Raw genomic sequence first — 23,752 nt, forward strand, 5'->3', positions numbered from 1 at the left:
CGCGCTGTTATCTCAGCCAATGAGGAGGGGAGTCCCAGGCAGCTTAGACACTCCTGCAACAACGCTGGATAAAGACGGGCTCAGGTAAGTGTTAGGGGGGCTAAAGGGGGGTGCTACACACGCAATGCATTAAGATAAGAAATCCTTCTGCCTTTACAATCCTTTTAAGAGGGGGGTTTGAATCCAGATCACGATTTTTTAATGATTAATCGTGCAGCTCTACAACACACCATGTATGGTTCCTGGTAGAACAGAGAGACCAGTTCAACTGCGCTGCCTCTTATTAAATGTAACCATTTCACATTCCAGATTCCACCATGTTCTAAATGCGCTTTATAAAATGTTGCAACAAAATTTGACGTGTCTTTTTTTTCAGCAGCCATTAATGTAAGCTGGAACCAATGGAAACAATAGTATGTTGCCTGACATTACTTGTGATTACATTGAGCCACACAGCCCAGGGCTGGTGCCATGAATGAGCTCTAAATATCATTAGTTATGCGACTCAGGTAACGTTTCATAGTACTCCACTCTAAACCTTAGAGAAGTGGAGATCTACCTGAGCAACATGGGAGTAGATCAAAGATCATTGGGGTAATGTGCCAATAAAAAGTAAAGATGGCATAAAGGAAAATAAAGGCTTCAGTGAGAAACCTGGCATTTACTGTCATCCACAAAAGAGGTCAACAGTTGGCAGGGCAGAGTACGGGGGCCAGCAGCTGGCAGGAAAAAGTACGGGGGCCAGTAGTTGGCATGGCAGAGTACGGGGGCCAGTAGTTGGCAGGGCAAAGTATGGGGGCTAGTAGTTGGCAGGGCAGAGTACGGGGGCCAGTAATTGGCAGGGCAGAGTATGGGGGCTAGTAGTGGACAGGGCAGAGTACTGGAGTCAACAGTTTGCAGGGCTAAATACGGGGCCAGTAGTTTGCAGAGTGGAGTACAGGGTCCAGTAGTTTGCAGAGCAAACTACTGGCCCCGTATTTAGCCCTGCAAACTGTTGACTCCAGTATTTAGCCCTGCCAACTACTAGCTCCCATACTCTGCCTTGCCAACTACTGGACGCTGTACCCTACCCTGCAGAATACAGGGGTCTGTAGTTGGCAGGGCAAAGTATAGGTGTCAATAGATTGCAGGGCCAGAGAATAGGGGTCAGTAGTTTGCAGTTATTAGCGGGGAACAGTCGCAGCAGCAGACTGATGCTGCAGCCTCATAAGGGAGTATTTTTGTTTTAGGTTTTTTATTTCCCACACTTCTCGTTTAATATCAAGCCGTCTACATTTATATCTATCTTTCTAATTGAAAACCCCATCATTCCTTTAATTATGAACGTGTACAATATACATTTTGCCACCTTTAACCACCTCCCACCCGGGCCATTGTAAATATACGGCCGGGTGGGAGTCTCCTCCTTCTGATCAGACGTTCTGGAACGTCCTTCAGAAGGAGAGAGATCGTGCCGCCGCGGGCACGCGCAGCGGCGCAATCTCGATGTGCCTGTGTCCCTAGGACACAGAGCGACAAGACTCGGCAGGAGGGCCCTGTGATTGGCCCTCCTGATCACATGACGGCTGTGTCCAATCACAGCCATCATGTAATGTCAATACAGCCGTTGTAACGGCTTCGATCTCGTCTCCTCCGGACAGATCCTGTCAGTGAGGAGAAGAGAAGAGGATCGGTGCTGCAGCTGGGGTTATCAGTGAGTATTTCTAATTACTCACTGATCACAGGGGGGGTCTGTGCTGGTAATCAGATGATTGATTACCAGTGCAGCCCTGGGGGGAGGGGGTGCCACTAGAGCCACCAGGGATGCCCACCATGGCCACCAGGGATGGCAAACAGGGCTCAGAGCCTGCCAGTGGTGCCCCCCTATCAGTGCTGCCCCCCAATGCCATCTATCAGTGCTGCCCACTAGTGCCCGTTATTGCCATCTATCAGTGCCGCCCACCAGTGCCTATTATTGCCCACCAGTGCTGCCTATCAGTGCCCATCAGTGCCCCCCATCAGTGCACCTATCAGTGCCCATCAGTGCTGCCTATCAGTGCCCATCAGCGCTGCCTATCAGTGCCCACCATTGCTGCCTATCAGTGCTATCTATCAGTGCCACATATCAGTGCCCATCAGTGCTGCATATCAGTGCTACCTATCAGTGCCCATCAGTGCTGCATATCAGTGCCACCCCATCAGTGCCACCCCATCAGTGTCTCCTCATCAGTGCGGCGTCATCAGTGCAGGAAAAAACGTATCTATTTACAAAATTTTATAACCTAAACAAAAAAACTTTTTTTTTTTCAAAATTTTCGGTCGTTTTTTATTTGTGCACCAAAAAAGAAAAAAACCTGGCGGTGATCAAATACCACCAAAAGAAAGCTCTATTTGTGGGGAAAAAATGACACAAATTTGGTTTAGGTACAGTGTTGCATGACCGCGCAATTGTCATTCAAAATGCAACAGCGCTAAAAGCTGAAAATTGGTCTGGGAAGGAAGGGGGTTTAAGTGCCCAGTATTGAGGTGGTTAATTAGCATCCCTTGAAACCATCTTGTTTTATTTTACCCCTCCACTGTTTGGAAAGTGAGTCCTCTTTCAAGATTGGGCAGCTATCTCCGGTCTCAGAAGTCTGATAATGGTGTACGAATAGTCAGATGTAACAGATGGTAAAAATTTTATTCATTAGCAGCAGCAGAGATCAGGAAGAAACTCCTATCATTAGAGGGCGGCTTTAACAGATCTGCAGATAATAGAATTTGGTTGTCTCCTGGGATTTTTGGAGACGTCTTCTGGATGTAGTATTGTACTCCTGTATTACGCGTCTGTAAAAAAAGTACTTCTACAGCACAAATTTACTGTATTCTCATATATGGATAAGACTTTTATTTTAGTATTTAGTATTACAAATCTTTGATTTGTTTTTACAGTATTTCACATTCTATTTTTTTTTTTTTTTACATGTGTATACACAGTGGAAAAAGTCATGAAAGTCTGGATAGAAATTTCACCAAAAAGTTTTTTTTTAAAAGATTTAAAATCTTAAGTTGACATTGCACTTGTAGAATTTTGTTACAATTTTTTGAACATCCTTTTGACTTTCTAATCGTTAGTGTGGTCAAATCGAAGTTTTTTTTCTGTTTCAATATTTTTATTACGTTTTAAGAGGGTATGACAAGCCATGGTTTGCCCAAGCAGGGGCAATAATTGAACAGGTTTATACAAAAAACAGCGTATGTATGTATGATCATTAACATAACTGTAAACGGTTACCAGGACCAAAGAGGACCAGGGTAGAGGTAAGGTAAGTATCACAAGCTATACTGTACTGCCCCCTAAGGGATATATCAGTCTTCGTCCAATAGCCTTCATATCAGGAATGAAGACGAAAAGAAAGAGACAGAAGAGGGATAAAGAGGAGAAAGAAGAGGCGCTCAAGGGGAGGGCGAGTACTACGAAAGTGGGACCTGCACAAGCTAGGTTTACAGTCAACCATAGCTAGTCGGGGGCAGGGACGGGCAGGAGTAATTTATCCAAGGGTCCCAGACTTTCAATAATTTTGCATGTGAATCCTTCAAAATACTGGACATCTGCTCATCAACCATCAGGGTGGTCATCAGAGGCGTAACTAGAACCTTCAGGCCCCCGGTGCAAGAAACCATGAAGGGCCCCCCGGACCCCTGGCTGGGGACCTTCCCTTCAAGCCTGGGGCTCTTCCCACTCATCCTGGGGTCCTTTACTCTCGTTGCGGGAGTTCTGCAAGTTCTGCAGCGGGCCCCCTTCCTGCCATCTTGGGGCCTCCCCGCGATGGTGGAATGCCAGGGCCCGGTCGCAAGTGTGACCTTTGCGATCCTGGAAATTCACCCACTGGTGTCAGTAGTTTTTATTTTTTGGTATTTTAATTGTATTATTTTTTTTCATTTTATTTTACTTTTTTACAATGTCACTGACTACGACTCTGTCCATTCAGAAAAGGAAGGAGCTGGTAAATTACATATTTACCGACCTCTTCCTGGTTCTCTATTGTGACACATCCCCTTCAGCAACCGGTAGGAGAGGGGAGGGAGCACAGTGGGGGGGTGGGGGGTACAACACAGTGTGGGGGGGGGGACCAGGGGAGCACACAGGGGCCCAGAGACAGCAGAACACAAGTGAACTGGATAGGAGGAGTGGCGGGGGCTGCATACAGAGGAACCAATCTCCTATATTTTCCTCCTGCAGCTGCAGGAGGAAAAAGGAGGACAGTGATTTCTCTATATGCTGCCCCCGCTATCCAGGTGTACAGGGGAGCCGCGCAGGCCCCCTGGGGCATGGGGCCCGGTTGCAATTGCAACCCCTGCAACCCCTGTAGTTACGCCCCTGGTGGTCATCCTGGTTTTCACTCCCTGAAAAAAACAACAGACGGAGACTTCCAGACCTGGGCTATAGTTTGCTTGGCAGATATAAAAAGGCATGAGGCCAATTTCTGCTGGGGTGCGAAAAGACCCGGCATAGGAAAATGTAAAAGAGCCAGTCGGGCATCTTTATGTATGTGTAGCACCCTACAAGGTAGGTGCTAGGTAAAGTGTAGTAGGCCTTGACTGCTTATCAGCAGGGCCATGTTTTTTATCTAGGTTGTCGTGGTTCCCAGGTGGTGCTGTTGAGAATGGGGTGTCTCCCCACTGTACTCAATGAGGGCTCTCATTGGGCAGTGGAGGAAACCCGGCCAATGGCACACCCAGGCTTGTATCTACCCCAGAAAGGCAGATTCTGCTGCACAGCATTCTGGGAGTGGATATAAGTTTGAGGGGAGCACAAGGAGGGAGAGTACGGCTGTCTCTCCTCCCCCCACTGTACTCAACGAGGGCTCTCATTGGGCAGTGGATAAAACCCGGCCAATGGCACACCCAGGCTTGTATCTACCCCAGAAAGGCAGATTCTGCCGCACAGCATTCTAGGAGTGGATATAAGTTTGAGGGGAGTGCATGACGCAGCGTCCCAGGAGGGAGAGTACGGCTGTCTCTCCTTCTGTCAAGAGGAATTGGGTGTCCCAGGCGGCTTACCTGAGGGGACAGAAGGCTGAGCTGAGCTGCAGAGAGGATCTGGTGTGCTGAGGACCAGCGGAGCTTAGAGGGGTCGAGTTTCAGGAAAGCATTCCCAGTCGTGAGTACTACACTGCCCCTGGGGGTCTGCCTAGTGAGAGGGGACCACTACGGACAAGGTCAGAGGGATCCGGGAGCTAGCTAGCCGGTGCAGGAGTAAAATAAAGGGGGTGCCAGTGTTGACCCTGAAGATTAAAGGGGGTGCCAGTGGTTGGGCCCTGAAGTGCAGAGTGTACAGTGCAGAGTGTACAGTGCAGAGTGTACAGTGTTAAGAGTTGCAGCAGCATTACAAGAGGCTACCTCAGTCAGGACTGGAGGGAGCAATGTCAAAGACTTTTGAGCTAACCAGAGTGTCAGAAGTCAGTTTTCAATACAGTACAGCGAGTCAGTGATTTCAAGCGGCAGCAAGCATTGGGTCGGCATCCAGTCGGTGTCAAGTCAGCGCTGAAAGGCATTTTTTCTCAAGTGTCCCAATTTGTACCTAGTTGAGCCAGAGAAGTATCCCACTCATTCCCTTCTCCCATCCCCAATATAAAATTAACAAAACAAACCAAAGATGCCGGACTGGTCTTTGACTCAGATCTCACACTTGGGCAATCAGCTTAAATGTGCTGTTGGTGTTACCGGTGACCATGGCAGAACCACATCAGGCCCAATGCCTGCAAATATTGCTACATATGGTTACATGAAATAAGGCTTGCCGTAGGCCAAAGACCCTGGACCAGAAGCCGATCAGACATGGGCATGACCACCATGTATGCAAGACATCCCCACTTTGTTTGTTTTTGACCATAGTGATGAGAAAATCTGAGAGAACAAGATGGAAATTTTTCTTGACTGAACAAATTTCTAACAGTGTGTGTGGTTTTCATTCAAAAGTCATATTAATTCTAAAATCAGAAGTTAAAAGCAAACTACATTTGGAAGGAAATGGCATTCTTCAAGTCATCAAATATAGTGAGAATTTTCAAAAGAATGTTTGAACTAATTTTTATAGAAACATTTGTTTGAGTGTCCATTCACACTGATCCGACTTGGACCGCGACTTGTCAGCCTGACAAGTTGCGGTCCGTCACGCTCCCATTGTGCGGTACAGGAGCCGTTCTAATAGGAGCGACACAAGTCGTCCGACTTAGAAAAGGGGTCCTGTACTACTTCGGGGCGACCTGGAGCGACTTGCATAAACATTCATTTTATGAAGTCCGTGCAAGTCGTGGTGCACGCGACTTCACAGGTCGCCCCCCTAAGTCGGATCGCCGTAGTGTGAACCGACGCTAAAAGTCTACCAGTGTATGGCCAGCTTAAAGCGACAATAAAGCCTTTTTTTTTTTTTTAAATAACAAACATGTTATACACACCTGCTCTGTGTAAGTGTTTTGCACAGAGATCCTCCCCTTTGGGGTCTCACGCCAGCACTCCTGGCTCCTCCCTCCTACTGAATGCCTCCACAGCAAGCAGCTTGCTCTGGGGGTACCCAAGCAGGCACGCTTCTAACCCGTGGCTCTGTGCGTCCATTCACACACAGAGCCTCTGCTTGACCCCGCCCCCTCCCATCCCCTGATTGGCTTGCTGACTTTGATGAACAGCAGCTGGAGCCAATGGCTCCAACTGCTGCCAAAAGCCAATCAGGAGTGCGAGTCCCCAGAGAGACAGAGCTCTAGTGGACATTTCTTGATCGGGGAGGGGGGGGGGGGGGGGCTCAGGTAAGTCTTAGGGGGGGGGGGGCTGCTACACACAGAAGGTTTTTTTACCTTTATACATAGAATGCATGAAGGTAAAAAAACCTTGTGCCTTTACAGCCACTTTAACTCTGGGCTTAGGGTTTCCCCTACCCTCAGTCTTCAACACCCCCAATCCTTAAAAATAACTCCTGTACATACCCTTTTTCCAGGTGTCTTTGGTGTAGTCCAGTGGTGTTCTTCCTTCAGTGTTGAGTGAATTCTGAATTGCTGTAGAGAGCAGTACCACGGCGCCGCAACCTCCAGGAGTCCAGGGTAGGGGGAGGAGCCATGACACCCTGGACTCACCTGAAGTGGGTTGAATGGCACTGGGCGTCACTCAACATGGAAGAGCTATACCAGGAGGAGGATCTACAGCATTATCAAAATACCTTTGATAATTTTTCTTGCATGAATACATCACTGCAAATTATTTTTAGAAAATTCAGAATGTGTAATCGTGTAAAACGCATGACTTTTTGATATCCATCATGTTAGTGTCACTGGGTCCCAACAGAAAGCCACAAATAGACCAAACGTAAAAATAGGTTCATGCATGAACAATAGAACAATCAAAGTAACAAAAATAACCAGATGCGTCTACTTCTCCAGAAACACGGCAAGATCTTTCACATCTGTTGCTTGGAGTACAGTGAAGGGTGAGAACGCCTTATCAGCAACGTGAAAGATGAGGAAACTCCAAACACAGACGCGATTTAGCTCAAGTACCTGACTGTCAGAGAAGAGGAATGGCTCATTTGTACAACACTTCCTTCCTGATGAAACTTAAGTGAAAAGCCAGAATTACAGGAAGAGAACTTACGATACTGGAATAGGGGGGTGTTACTATAATTAATGGCATCATTTATTAATGGTGACAAATAATTGTATTATTACTGCAGTCATTTTCTTTAATAGGATCTTTACTTGAAATATGGAATTAGATAAATGTTTACAAAGGGTTTTGCACAGCAGTCCATGCCTTGAAGTGTAAATCTACTTGAGGGAAAAAAATATGGTAAATAATAATAAAAAAAAAATAATCTCACATATAAAATGGCCACACAAGCCATATTGTAATTCAATGTTAAAGCAGTAGTAACGTCCACTAATTTTTTTAACCACTTTATGACCGCCTGCCCCAGATGTATGCATGCAGCCGCTCCTGGGCGAATCGGCGTACATGTACGGTGCTCGCTCTAGGGAGTCTACGGGGCGAGCGCGCGCTGGTGCCAGCACGTTCCCTCCCCCTGTGTCAGGCGGCTCCGATTGCCGCATGACACCCGCGATCGTTCCCCGCTGAGAGAAAAGGACGGTCGGCTGTTGTAAACGCAGCCGACCGTTCTTCTCCCTGGGATGATCATACAGATCATGTGATCCTTCTATATAGGATCACATGTCTCTATGGTGATTTCAGAAGCCACGCCCCCCCACAGTTAGAATCGCTCCCCTAGGCTCACATTTAACCCCTTGATCACCCACAGGGTTAACCCCTTCCCTGCCAATGGCATTATTACAGTAACAGTGCATATTTTTTGAACTGATTACTGTAGTAATGTCACTGGTACCCCGAAAAAGTGTCACAAATGTCAGTTAGGGGTCCGATCTGTCCGCCACAATGTCGCAGTCCCGCAAAAAAATCGCAGATCGCCACCATTACTAGTAAAAAAAAAAAAAAAAAACAACAATAAAGATGACATAAGATCTTTTCTGTAGTTAGTAGACGCAATAACTTTTGTGTAAACCAATCAAAATACGCTTATTGCGATTTTTTTTTTACCAAAAATATATAGCAGAAAACAAATTGGCCTAAAATGTTAAAAAATTTTGATTTTTAAATTTTTTTTTGGGGAATGTCATATAGCAGAATGTGAAAAATATTTTATTTTTTCAAAATTGTACCTCTTTTTTGTTTACAGTGTAAAAATTAAAAAAATCGCACAGGTGATCAAATACAACCAAAAAGAGCTCTATTTGTGGGGAAAAAGGGACGTAAGCTTCGTTTGGGTGCAGCGTCGCACGAACGCGCAATTGTCCGTTAAAGTAACGCAGTGCCGAATCGCAAAATAGGGCCTGGTCAGGAAGTGGGCAAATCCTTCCGGCCTTAAAGTGGTTAAGGGGCCCCCAGTTATGGTAGTATGCACTGCATTTTAGCACATTATGGCAGACTTACCCGCCAAAGAAGTCCTGCGGCAAGATTGATCCAGCGGGCGCCGGGCCCTTCCACCTTCACCTGGTCTTCCTTCCAGGTTTCTCATCTTCGGCCGCTTAAAATGCCAGGCAACAATGATATCACTCTCATCTACCACCACGGCACAGATCTGGGGCCAAACATGTATGCTTAGCTGAGCATGCGTAGGTCAGTGTACATGGAGGCTGATAGGCAGGAGGAAGCTCCTCCAATAGAGTCTCTCCTATTTCAGAATTACCCTGCCTGTCAGCAATTATTATTATTATTTTTTTAAGCAAGTTTACTATCACATTAAAGCGGTAGTAAACTCACTCATAGTACAGCAATTAAAAACCTCAGCACCAGTAAAATGTCTTTTTCAATCTAATTTAGGGAAAGCAATCAATTGTAAGTTTTGCTAACCTGTAATATTTTAGATTATAAGTTCGGTTTTCTGAAGAGCACAGCGCCGCCATCCTTGCTGTGGTTTTCTCCTGCCTTTCCGCCCACAGTACGAGTATAATTGCCGAAATCCCGCGCATGCGCAGTAAACGCCGAAAACCAAGCCTCGTTTTGGTTTCATTCACCATTTGGACAGCCAATAGGTCGGAGTCTCGCGGGAGCACGGGGCTGACGTCTAGGAGAGGAAATGACGCAGCCCCGCACTAGACACTGCAATATTCCGGCAAGCTAATTATCTTGCCGAAAAAGAATATCACATTGAGCATGCGCGAATGACGTCGATGACAGCAGCGATCGAAATCAGAGGAGAACGGCTGCAGTGACAGGCATCGGAAAAGGTAGGTAAGATAATGCTGCCACAGATCATTACTATACTGCAATGTCAAAAAATCGATGATACTACCGCTTTAAAAATGTAATACAATAGTGCAGGAAGAAAGAAGGAAAGAAAGTGGAGGTGGTGCCTGAGCGTGTCGTGTGATGTCATAGTGGAAGGGAGCGGAGCAGCCGGAGCCTTGTATGCTGGTCTGTTGGACAGAAGCAAGGCAAGCCAGGAGCGGGACTGTCAGTGCTGTTTGGCCTGGTGTGGACTGAAGGGACCACCTAATGTGGAGAGAGACTGTCATTTCGACTTGGGAGGGGGGGGGGATGTGTCGTTTCGGTGAGGTGTCATCATAATCATCTGTGCTTCTGCACACTGCTGTCAGTGTCACTGTCACTGTGAGAGACAATTTCATGTGCGTGCCACCCATTCTAAATTTCTTGCCCTCCTGAGTCCTGTCCCTGAGCTATATGCTGGCGTATAAGATGACTTTTTAACCTTAAAAACATCCCCAAAAAATGGGGGGGGGGTGGTCTTATACGGCGAGTATAAAATGTGAGGACTACTTTGCATAGTTAGTTTGGGCCAGGCCAGTCCAAAACGAACATCCCTAATCTGTCAGCCCGCTGGATGTGCAGTAATACTGTTTGTACCGTAGCTTTGGCTACATACAGTATACTGCACTGAGCCAATCACGGTGAGTGGTGTATTCTATTAATGAATACAAAGCCTCGGCGGAGTCAGAGAGGCGGGCTGATGATGTTACAACCTCTGACTCAGCCAATCCGAGCTGGCTTTGTATTTATTAATAGAATACATTGCTCGCCGTAATTGGTTCAGCGCGGTATACTGTATGTAGCTGAAGCTACGGTACATACAGTATTACCGCACATCCAGCGGGTTGACAGATTAGTGGGTGTAAACAGCAGAAAGGGGGTTGGCTTATACAGTGAGTATAGCCCAAAAAACGAATTTTAACTGGAAACGTAGGGGATCGTCTAATACGCCGGCATATACGGTACTATTCGAAAATCAAATAATACTTATTTTTGCCAAAGTTTCTACCTTAACCACTTACAGACCACCTGCCGCAGTTTTACGTTGGTACTTTGACGTTAAATACCGCATTATGGCAGGAGACAGCTGCCATAACCCTGGTATTTTTTTAAACTACGGGTGGTCCGGTTTAACATAAGGGTGGTCCCAGCGGTGGATTCCAAACGGGAACACCCTTATGGGCGGCAGGAGAGGTGCCCCTCCTGGTAGCAGGGAAAACTATCCGGTCTGCTGTCCTCTCAGGCAGGAAGTCGAGTGAGGGCAAGATGGCCCCCACTTGACTCCATGGCCTTGGAGGACCATAGCGACGTCATACGTCACTTCCTGGCAATGGATTTAACCACTTGCCGACCGCCGCACGACTATCTACGTCGGCGGTCAGCCCCTCACAGGCAAACTAACGTAGGGCTACGTTGCTTGCTTGTGAGGGTCTAGGGAGCGAGCGCGAGCCGTCTGAGGCGCGCTCCCACTCCCGCGTGGTCACGGACCCCCCCGCGCGTGTGACCAGCGGACCCGATGTCCGCCGGCCACTCGGCGATCGGCGGGGGAGAGGGAGAATGTCAGGCAGCTTGTGTAAACAAGCGACCTGTCATTCTCCTCGCTGTAAAGACACTGATCACATGGATCTACTATGTAGATCCGTTGATCAGTGTCCTTACAGCTCAAGCCACAGCCAATCACAGTAGAAAGCACGCCCCTAGGGACACACACAGCCCCTCCCTCCCAAATAAAGTTAACCCCTTCACTACCAGTGTATTTTTACAGTAACAGTGCATATATATAGCACTGATTACTGTAGAAATGTCACTGGTAACCCCAAAAGTGTCAAAAATGTCAGTCAAGGGTCCGGTCTGTCCGCCGCAATGTCGCAGTACCGCAAAAAAAATCGCAGATCGCCGCCATTACGCGTTAAAAAAAAAAACAACAAAAATAACAAAAATCTTTCCCTTTGTTAGTAAACGCGATAACTTTTGCGCAAACCAATCAAAATACGCTTTTTGCGATTTTTTTTTACCAAACATAGGTAGCATAAAACAAATTGGCCGAAAATGTTAAAAAATTTTGATTTTTACATTTTTTTGGGGGGGAATTTCATATAAAAAAATGTGAAAAATATTGCTATTTTTGCAAAATTGACGCTCTTTTTTTGTTTATAGCGCGTGATCAAAAAATCGCACAGGTGATCAAATACCACCAAAAGAAAGCTCTGTTTGTGGGAAAAAAAGGACGCCAAATTCGTTTAGGTACAGCGTCGCACGACCGCGCAATTGTCCGTTAAAGTCACGCAGTGCCGAATCGCAAAATACCCCCTGGTCGGAATGGGGGTAAAATCTTCCGGGGCTTAAGTGGTTATAGAGCCCATTTTTTTTCTTAAGTGTAGATGTGAGATGTGAGGTCTTTTTGACCCCAGATCTCACATTAAAGAGGTCCTGCCATGCTTATTTCTATTACAAGGGATGTTTACAAAGTGATCATAAAATTTTTCTAAAAAAATGAATAAATAGGAAAAAAAAAAAGAAAAATTAAAGCACCCCGTCCCCTTTAGCTCGCACGCAAAAGCGAACGCATACTCAAGTCGAGCCCACATATGTAAACATTGTTCAAATCACACATATGAGGTATCGCCGCAATCGTTAGAGTGAGAGCAATAATTTAAGCCCTAGAACTGCTTTGTAACTCCAAACTGGTAACCTGTAGACATTTTAAAAATGTCGCCTATGGGGATTTATAAGTACCAATATTGTTGCCATTTCACGAGTGTGCGCAATTTAGAAGTATGACATGTTGGGTATCTATTTACTCATAACATTATCTTTCACATTATAAAAAAAAAAATGAGCTAACTTTACTGTTTTCTTTTTTTTATTCAAAAAATTGAATTTATTCCCAAAAAATTGCATTTGTACAAATACGGTGTCATAAATAAAGGTTGCAACGATCTCCATTTTATTCTGTAGGGTCTCTGCCAAAAAAATAAATAAAAATTATATATATAGAAATTTACTTAGAACCCCCAAACAATATATATATATATATATATATATATATATATATATATAGTTTGGGGGTTCTAAGTAAATTTCTAGCGGAAAAAAAAAACAGGTTTTAACTTGTAAACAAGTGTCAGAAAAAAGCCCGGTCCAGAAGTGGTTAAATCATATTAAATCACATCAAAATATCCACCTTAAATCCCATTGCTAATTACATATCGTACTTGTTTATAGCCTAAATACTTAAATTTGCACTGAAGACTGTCGTTTTGTAACTTTTGGACAGCCAGTAAAAACTAGAGTTTACATACATTTTAATGCTAAAATTGAATACTAAAAACTTACCTCTGGGTCAATGACCGGTAATCAACTGAAGCTTCCATATGCTGTTAAATTTTGGGGTCTCCAAAACAGATGGAAAAAAAAATATCTGAAAAAGAAAAGACAAAAAATTTTAAGTTCTATATTGATCGTATTTTCCTTTTAGAGTTTTCTTTTCCCCACAAGTAAATACAAATAATATAGTTAACCTGAACATCTTTGGTGACCGCACTGGAAGAACACCAGGCACTGCTAGGACACACAGAAAGGGCCCTATTGGCACGGCAATGCAGCCCAGAGGTGCGGTGCAGACCAGTCAGCTGCAATAAAATGCAGACGTGCTTCATTTTATTGCGACAGACAAGTAGACACGGCATGTCACTGCACAGCAGTACAACGCACCTGCTGCTGCGTGGTGACATGAATGAAGTGTCACTTTGGGTACTTCAAATACTGTAAGGCTGACAAAATAAAAAAAAATGGGAAAAAAGGAAACAGTGTGATGTGCTGCAAAAATGCATCACCCTGGACCCTCACTGCAACTGAAACGGACAACTGTCCGCACACGGAACCAGAGATTTTAGAGTGCAGGCAGTGTGTGTGAATGGTCCTATAGGTGCAATATCCTGAGCGGTCATCTTTCCGTTGGCTTCACTGCTCAGTGGGTCAGTGACTCAGAAGAAGCATGTACTGTAGGGATGGGATTTTTTATTTCATTGGTTGCACTTACAGAGTGCAGATGTCTTTGTATGATGTAGAATGAACAAGACCCTTCAATGGAAACACCTGAACTCAGGCATTTGGTTTTAAAATGGAATGTTCAACATCATATACTGTACATACATACATACATACATATACTGTACATACATACATATACTGCACATACATACATGTACTGCACATACATACATGTACTGTAGGTGTGATGACCGGATGTCCAATATTTTTGGGGTATATAGTATACAAGAAAACAGTCCTGTGTGGCTTTGACATTTTTTAACCAGTTTTTTTGCCACTGTACCACCTTTTAATGGCAGACCAACAGCCCTTTATTTACCCACTGCCATTTCTGAATAGGAGATCTGAATTTTCTATGGGGGGGCGATCTACTTGTTAATCACCGTATAACGCATTGGTATGTTCAGCCTATTGTAATAGGGTGTGTACTTCAGAGCACAAACACACACATGTGTATATCAGAGGAGCAGTGGACGGCGTCAGTTTTTATTTCTTTCAATGTTATTTTTTACAATATTTTTTTACGATTGGGGGGGGGGGGGGGGGAGAGGGGCTTTCAGGAAATATTGGGGTTTTAAACAGACCCCCGATGTCTCACTTTTGAGACAGAGAAAGGGATTGAGGACAGAGATTCCCCAGTCCCTTTCTCTGCACTCTCAGCTGCACTGGACAGTGAACTAATGGGAAGTGTTCTGTGCTGAGTGGCTTCCTGTTCATGTACAAATCAAAGCATAGTAAGCATAGTTACTATGCTTCAGTTAATAGGGTTAATTGGTATAGGGTGTGCACCCCAGAGCACAAACACACATGCGTGTATATCAGCAGAGCAGTGGACGGCGTTAGTAGTTTTTATTTTTTTCAATTTTATTTTTTACAATATTTTTTTACGAGCCCCGTTGGGGGGGGGGCTTTCAGGAAATTTTGGGGTTTTAAACAGACTCCTGATGTCTCACTTTGGAGACAGAGAAAGGGATTGAGGACAGAGCTTCTCCAGTCCCTTTCTCTGCACTCTCAGCTGCACTGGACAGTGAACTAATGGCAATTGTTCTGTGCTTCAGTTAAGAATGAACACAGGAGCCACCGGTACACATAACTCACTGTGTTCATTCAGAAAAGGTAGGGGCCGGTAAATTAAATATTTACAGGCCCCTGTCCCTGCTCTCCATCCTGAAACATCCCCCGCAGCAGCTGGTGGGAGAGGAGAGGAGCAACCCCGGGCAACCAGCCTGGACGGCCGCCGAAGTGAAGACCCGATCAAAGCCGCATTCGGCTCTAATCGGGTCTCCATGTAAGAATCCGGAAGTAATGTGATGACATCACTTCCGGGTACTCGGCGCCAAATTCAAAACAATTACAGCATTCAAAACAGCCAAACTTGGCGTTTTGAATGCTTTTAAATGCAGAGGAGGGGTTTTGGGTCTTTTAGACCCCCAGATCCCTCCACAAGAGTACCTGTAAAGTAAAAAAAAAGGAAAAAGATTTACGAAAATATCGGCCGATACCGATATGCGATGATCAAAATATTGGTATCGGTAATATAAAAATGATATCGGTCGATCACTAGTTTTAATGCCATTCTGCCATTTTTATTTTAAACAGAGAGCATGGGAAGCTGGTGTTTTTTTCCTTCCTTTTTTTTTTTACTATAAAAACAGAAGGTATTAAATACTACCAAAAGAAAGCTTTATCAAAAAAAAAAAAAAAACGAATTTGGGTACAGTATTTCAAGACAGAGTAATTGTCAGTAAAACTATCACAGCAATAAAAACTGGAATAAAAAAAATGCCCTGGTTATGAAAAGGTATAACAGGCTGCTACTCAAGTGGGTAATGAAAGAAAGACACAGATAGAAAAATGGACTTATTCTCTCTGGAGAAGAGACAATTGAGGGGGGATATGATATCAATGTACAAATACTGTACTGGTGACCCTAACATAGGGAACAAACTATTCAGAGAAAGGGAATACAATAAGACACGTGGCCACTCACTAAAACTAGAGGAAAGGCGGTTTAACCTTAAAGTACGCAGGGGGTTCTTCACTGTCAGAGCAGTAAGGATGTTGAATTCTCTTCCGCAAACAGTGTCAGCAGGGAGCATCGATAGTTTCAAAAAACTATTAGATGGGCACCTTAACCACTTAAGCTCCAGAGGATTTGGCTGCTAAAAGACCAGGGGGTTTCTTGCGATTTTTTACTGCGTGACTTTAACGGACAATTGCGCGGTCGTGCGACGTTGTACCTAAACGAATTTGACGTCCTTTTTTTCTCACAAACAGAGCTTTCTTTTGGTGGTATTTGATCACCTGTGCGATTTTTTGATAATGCGCTATAAACAAAAAAAGAGCGTCAATTTTGCAAAAATAATAATATTTTTCACATTTTTTTATATGAAATTCCCCCCAAAAAAATGTAAAAATCAAAATTTTTTAACATTTTCAGCCAATTTGTTTTATGCTACATATGTTTGGTAAAAAGAAAATCGCAAAAAGCGTATTTTGATTGGTTTGCGCAAAAGTTATCGCGTTTACTAACAAAGGGAAAGATTTTTGTAATTTTTGGTGTTTTTTTTTTAACGTGTAATGGCGGCGATCAGCGATTTTTTTTTTTGGTACTGCGACATTGCGGCGGACAGATCGGACCCTTGACTGACATTTTTGACACTTTTGGGGTTACCAGTGACATTACTGCAATAATCAGTGCTATACATATGCACTGTTACTGTAAAAATGACACTGGCAGGGAAGGGGTTAACTTTATTGGAGAGGGAGGGGTTAAGTGTGTCCTAGGGGCGTGTTTCTGACTGTATAGGGACATGGCTATTGGTGTAAAAACAAAGATCAACGGTCCTACATAGTAGAACCGTCTGATCTTCATTTTTACACCAGGGAGAATGATTTGTTTACACAAGCCGCTCCGTCTTTCTCCCTTCACCGGAGCGATCGTAGTGTGACCGGCGGACATCAAGTTCGCCGGTCACACGCACTGACTTGTCTGTGAACGAGCCGCAGCGGGCGCGTGCCTCGGCGGGCGCGCGCCCGCCCGCAATTGGCTCTCAAGTCAGTGACAGGCGAGTGACATATCCATACGTCACTCTGCCTGGCCGGGGCTGACCGCCGCAGTATATAGTCGTGCGGCGGTCGGCAACCGGTTAAAGACCACAACATACAGAGGTATACAATGTACGGTTAACAGCAAACACACACACACACCATAGGTTGAACTGGATGGACTGATGTCTTTTTTCAACCTCACCAACTATGTAACCATGTGTCTGCATCTCCTTTCATATTTACATTCGAAAACGACAGTAAAATTAGAAATATTAGGACACATGCCCTTTTAAACCCATTATTGTTAATGTCACAATGAAGAAAAATATCCGTGCCCCCAATGACTTCATGAAACAAAAGGAGAGGGATGATTATTCTTTATCGCATTGTCATTTCCTGTCTGACCAGATCTCATTTCAAATCTGTACATGCAGCCAGCGGTGGTGGATGATCTTTAGATTTTTAGATGAGAATTCCATTTTTTTTTTCATTGGAAAAGGAGCAGCTGGTGTCATTGTGAGACGTGACACGTCGGTCTCAGCTACTTTATTAAAACATTAGAGACCTTTTAGAATGTGAAGGAAGATTCCAGTGCTACAGAGCAGGCCGAGACAATGTGGAAACAACTCATTAGGATTACGTTGCCTTCAGGAACAATTAGCGCTTTTGGTTCTTTCTATTTAAAACAAACCTTCAGCATTTTAGTTTTATTGGACGCATGAGGGTGGCGCAGAACTGGCTCAAGATAGTGACCGGAGGGGACATAATATGTTCAATGGTTGTCACTCTTGCTATAGGACAAATCCTATAGGATGGACATGTAGCAAGGTTTCCAGCTCCAAAAAAAATATGGTGATACCACCCTTCTCCTGCGCTTAGAATCCAAGCTCCCCGACCACACTTCCCACGGGACTCACATATGGCGTCTCGGATGGCTAGAGTCTTGCTGCCTAAAAAAGACTGGGGTAGTCCAACAGTACTATAGGCAAAAAGAAACAAAAAAAGGGTGCACCGACCTAGCACATTATCCTCAATAATAGGCTTTATTAGTACAACATATAAAATGGCTACTCACAAAAAAAGGTAGAAAATAATCATAACAAGCTCAGTCGCTCCAGTGTCAGGAATAGTCCATGTGTTAGTCCATAATCCTGTTAAGATGACGGCTGACGCGTTTCGAGGCTCAGCCTCTTCCTCAGAGCCACTGTGTCATGACCTGTACTCGATCGGATGGTCTCAGTTCCCAACACTAGGCCAAGCAGGTCATATTGGTTGAGTGTTGAGCCATCTGGGGCTACGGCAACTGATTAGTCAGAACCATTCATCGATCGTTAGAGCGAGAGCAATAATTCTACCTTTAGACCTTTGAGAACTCTGTGTAGCTGAAGAAGTGTTGAATCCCCGACCTATAGTCCTGTAGATCCAAGACTGAGCTGTAGAACTCCTGACACTGCTGTGCTGTGGAAGTCACTAAATACTGTCCCCATGCTTGGTACAGCTTGAGGTAGTATCTTGTAGAACTTTGTGCAACTGTCGCTTCACTGACACTCTCTGTACAATTCAGGGCCCAGACTGCCGGTGCCCTCTTTACAACTTCAGGGTTCTCTACCTAGGTACCCCCTTTACAGCTAGCTGGCACTGGATCCCAGAACCTCTTCCGGAGTGGTCCCCTCTAACCTCAGGCAGACCCCCAGGGGCAATCCCCAGTACTCACGACCTGTGTAGGCTTTCCTTGGACTGGACCCCTCTCTCTCTCTCTCCGCAGGCTCTCGGCACACCGGATCCCCCTCAGCCTAACTCAGCACTCTCTGGACACTCGGGCGACACCCCGAGACATCCACCTTCCTCAGACATGAGGAGAGACAGCCGCACTCTCCTTCCTGGGACTCTGCTCCTGACAAAGACACCGTGCCACGCACTTCCCCCCTCCCAAACTTATACCCACTCCCAGAATCCTTTGCAGCATAATCTGCCTTCTGGGGTAGTTACAAGCTGGGATGTGTCCCCTGATTGGGCTTCTCACACTGCCCTATGAGAAGCCTCTCACAGGGACCAGTGGGGATACTTCTCCCCTCAGCAGGCACATCTGGAAGCCCTGACACCCTATCCAACAGATCCCAGCCCTGCTGTTAGGCAGACAAGGCCCACTATACATTTACCTAGCACCTACCTGTAGGGTGCTACAGACATATGAGGGGGAACGTCATTTGTTTTCGTGAGCCATTAGCCTTTATGATGCCAGCTCTTGAATGAAATATTTTTACTTGAAAGAAAACCAGAGGCCCATTCACACCATTGCTGTCCATGGCCGTGCATTTAACAATACACCAAAACGGACAAGGAACCGGACCCGCAGGATTACCACAGTGCAGTAGTGTGACTGGGCCCTGAAAGCTTTGCATTGAAAGAGTTTGAGACATATGCCCTGAGCTCCTACAGGAGACGGATCAGCCCCTGGGAGGGAAGGGGGTCCTACAGCCTGGTAAAGAGAATACAATAGCACGGTGTGCTTCCACAATGTTGGGTTCCAACTCTTTAGGTTCCTTGTAACAGGCAGAGGCTGGCTGTTCCTTTTTTAATTCTGTTCTATCCCTGAGACCTAAGCTTGCACCATTATAACAGCTTAGGAAATATAGGAATCTGAATCCTTACTCTTGTCTAGAGTAGGGCAAACCTGCTCGAATCTGGTTTGAAATTTAGTAAACCCAAATTTAGTCCCGTTGAAGTCTATAGAGGACGGGGGTTCATTTCTGTCAGTAAATTCTCTCCATTTATAAGGCTAAAGGCAAACCATAGTTCAAAAATGGCACTGGAAGCTGGTCACTGCCATGGGGGGCATGTGCCAATTCCAAAAGAAGAAAAAGGGAAAAAAAATATATTGTAAAGCAGGCAGTGGTCCTTTTCGTGCAGCTTTGAAGTTTATCATTAAAAATACGTCTTTTATAGGTTTATTTTATATTTTTTAACGCCTTTAAGATGCCCGCCGCACATTTACTGCGGCAGGCTGGCTCTCCTGCGTGAACCGACGTAGAGCAGTGGGGAAGCTGATCCACGGGGTCGGCGGCCGTGATTGCCACTGGGCACCCACGATCGCTCCCCGCTGAGAGAGAAGGACGGTCAGCTGTTGTAAACACGAAGCAGGAGAAAGCGGCGGCAGCTTAGTGTAGCAATAGATTTAATGAATTAACAAATAACATAGTAACTCACTTCAAGGTAAGGGTAAAACTGTGTGGTACAGGCGATAGTTCATCTGATTCCTCCCTGGTCTGTGCAGCGCGGAGTGGGAGCGGAGTAAGAGCGTTCCTGCGGGGAGGCTGGTTGTGGGCAGCTGTAGCCTGCAGGTCGGCGGTGGTGGAGGGCTTGTGGCCGTGTTCCAACTTCCGGCCTGATGACGTCACATCCGGTTAGAAGAAAGGACAGGAGGGGCGCACGTTCAGAGCATCCATGCTCCTTCGTCAGGCTGTAAACACCGTTCTTCTCTCTGAAATTATCACTGAGCGCCTGTGATCCTTCCATATAGGATCACAGGTCTCTGTGGTCATTTCACAAGCCCATCCACCCACAGTGAGAAAACACTCCCCTAGGCTCACACTTAACTCTTTGGTCACCCCTTAGGTTAACCCCTTCCCTGCTAGTGTCATTATTACAGTAACAGTGCATATTTTTAGCACTGATTACTTTAGTAATGTCACTGGTCCCCCCAAAAGGGTCAAAAATTTCAGTTGGGGTCCGATCTGTCCGCCGCAATGTCGCAGTCCCGCTAAAAATTGCAGATGGCCGCCATTACTAGTAAAAATAAATAAATAAATAAAAATGACATAAATCTTTCCCCTAGTTTGTAGACGCGATAACTTTAGCACAAACCAATCAAAATACGCTTTTTTTTTTTTTTTTACCAAAAATATGTAGCAGAATACAAAAATTGGCCTAAAAGGATGAATAATTTAGATTTTTACATTTTTTTTTTGGGAATGTTATATAGCAGAATGTGAAAAATATATATATCTTTTTTTTTTTGTCAGAAATGTCATTCATTTTTGCTTGTAGCGCAAAAAATAAAAAAATTGCACAGGTGATCAAATACCACGAAAAGAAAGCTCTATTTGTGGGGAAAAAAAGGACATCAAATTTATTTCATTATAGTGTCGCAATTTTCCGTTAAAGTAACGCAGTGCCGAATCGCAAAAAATGGCCTGGTCAATAACGGGGCAAATCCTTCCGGTCCAAAAGTGGTTAATATTTCAAACAACATGCTTGGGAGACGCCTTAGTAATGCACGTATTACATTGATCTTGGCTTACATACAGCAGCAGCACCCTAATCCAATTAATTTCACTTTATGAAGAAAAAAAACAAAAAAAAAAACTTTTTGTTACGCAACTTTGGCAGGTACGCGTTTTTCATCAAAAGATGATGACTGCCAGATAGAAATTGACCAATAGCTTGCTGAAGCTGCTCCTGTTTGTGCTGATGCAAAGCTGTCCTGCCATTGGCCAGTTTCTTTCACATTTTCATGAGGAATTAGGAGACCACAGACAATGCAGTGGTGTAAAAATTGCCAGCAGCAGGTCATTTTTAATGAGGAAAATTGTCCAAATTGTACAAGAGGCAAATCATACGGAAGGTGATGTACTACAAGATTTAACAGAACACAGATAATATGGTAGCCTATAATTGGCCAGCAGCAAGTCAATTTTAACCACTTCCGGACTGCCCCATACATATGCAATGCGGCAGGGGGGCCCTTCAGTGCAAAACCATGTAACCGAACGTCTTTTTATATTTGAGGGGGGGTCAGGGGCGTGCATGAGATCTGCTGGCGACCTGCCTCCATTGTGATTGGAAATAGTGGGAGCCAATCAGTGGGTCGGGTGGACACGATGTTCACAGGCACCCGGCGATCGTTTCTGAGAGAGGCAGAACGGCGATCTGTCAGAGGGGAAGATGGAGATCTTGTGTTTTTTGCAAAGCTGGAACGCAGGTCTTTGTCTTCCCCCAGTCAAAAGCACCTCCCCCACACAGTTGGAAAGCACTCCCAGGGGATACATTTAACCCTTGTGTCGTTCGTACAGTGAATTTGTTTTAGCACTAATCACTGTATTGGTGTCACTGGTCCCCAAAAAGTTTTTGTTTGTCACATGTAAATTACATCTAAATCTACTAAATCATCTGACATTACCCTCTCTGGACAGTGCTGCTGTCCAGGGGTGTCTCTGTTGCCCCTCCATAGATAGAGTGGACACCCTAAGACAGTAAGCGTTATGGTCTTGATAACCAATTGAAAATAAAGGGAAAAAAACCTTAAAGGTCAGTGTACACCATAGAAACGCGGTCCGGGATGCTTTTCTGCATGTGCCTTTTTTATGTGTTTGTGGTGCGGTCCATTGCTTTTTTTTTTTTTTTTTCCCCCTTTTTTTTCTTAACCTTAAATAAGGACATGTGTTTTCCATTGCGTTTTTGGTGTGTTTTTGATGCATTTTACCAAGTTTCAGCACAGTCCAGTCCAGAAAAAATGCCGCATATTCTACTTTTTTTTCTGGAACTGACCGCACTGGTGTGAACTATGCCATTGAAAACCATATAACCTATCCATGCCTTTTTAAAGCAGAAAAAAAAAAATACACTGGACTGCATATGGTGTGAACTGGCCCTAAAAACAGAAAACAAATGCAGCCACCACTGGACTGGTAAACTGCAATATTAACCACTTCAGCCCCGGAAGGATTTGCCCCCTTAATGACCAGGCCATTATTTTGCGATTTGACATTGCGTTATTTTAACGGAAAATTGCGCGGTCGTGCAAAGCTGTACCCAAATAAAATTGATGTCCTTTTTTCCCCACAAATAGAGCTTTCTTTTGGTGGTATTTGATTATTAGATTTTGCGCTATACACAAAAAAGTGCGACAATTTTGAAAAAAACGCCATATTTTCTACTTTCTGCTATAAAACATTCCCAAGAAAATTGTTCTAAATTTTTTATTTTTTTATCAGTTTAGGGCAATTTGTATTCTGCTACATATTTTTGGTAAAAAAAAAATCCCAAAAAATGATTTTTGCTTTTGGGTGTAAATGCACTTTAGGTCTTTAAGAATGAATAACCAGGTCCTATGGAAATCTTCCGGTGATTTTAGTTGTGATGTCAGACTGGCCATGTATGTAATCAGCGTTATAAAAATGAATGTGATCACTGAAAGACTTGGCTGACTGCTGCTTCTTTCTCTAATAAATGAGTTCCTATATGGAGTTTTATTGGTGACCTATAATATTTAAATCTATCCAGGCATCAGCAAGCAGACCCCACCGCTTCACAAACAGACAATAGAGACAATAAAATAAAAGCAGGACAATTCGTGGAAATGCGATTTCTCTAAAAGGTCAGCGATTCTCCCCTTTACCAGGAATGGAGATGGCTGCAAGCAGAATGTGACCTGAACATAAATACCAATAATGGCTACTTGAAATATACTGGGTGACATTTACATTAGGCTGATCACGCTGACATCATGCAGCTAGAAACTGAAAATTTAGCAATTCCCACACTGAACCAGCAACATTTCACAATGTAAAACTAACTAGCGGAACATTAAATGTAACTTTCTTCATATGATAGAAGTATAAATAGCAAAACATGTGGATGTGAAAGTTGCAGGAACAATTTATGTCAATTACAATAACATTCTTTGAAGATTGAGAGTTTTTTGTGTCATGGTGACTGAAGTAGTTCTGATCATAAGACATTTTTTTTTTTTGGTAAATTTTTGGTGGCCTTTAGGTTAACAATGGTGCATGATGGCGGTTCATCTAACTCACCCAGGAGAGCACTACATTGAACGGGCATGTGATAAATATATATAGAG

General features: G+C 44.3%; 1 protein-coding gene across 1 annotated transcript in view; it reads right to left on the reverse strand.

The window, feature by feature from the left end:
• Positions 1-13,208, reverse strand: part of P2RY6 (pyrimidinergic receptor P2Y6) — a 45,028-nt gene extending 31,820 nt beyond the window's left edge. The window contains exon 1 of the mRNA XM_082244323.1: positions 13,126-13,208. The gene's annotated coding sequence lies outside the window, so the exon portion shown is untranslated. The remainder of the gene's footprint in view (positions 1-13,125) is intronic.
• Positions 13,209-23,752: the final 10,544 nt, after the last annotated feature.

Source organism: Pelophylax lessonae (genome assembly GCF_965119305.1).
Source record: "Pelophylax lessonae genome assembly, chromosome: 2".
Classification (NCBI taxonomy): domain Eukaryota; kingdom Metazoa; phylum Chordata; class Amphibia; order Anura; family Ranidae; genus Pelophylax; species Pelophylax lessonae.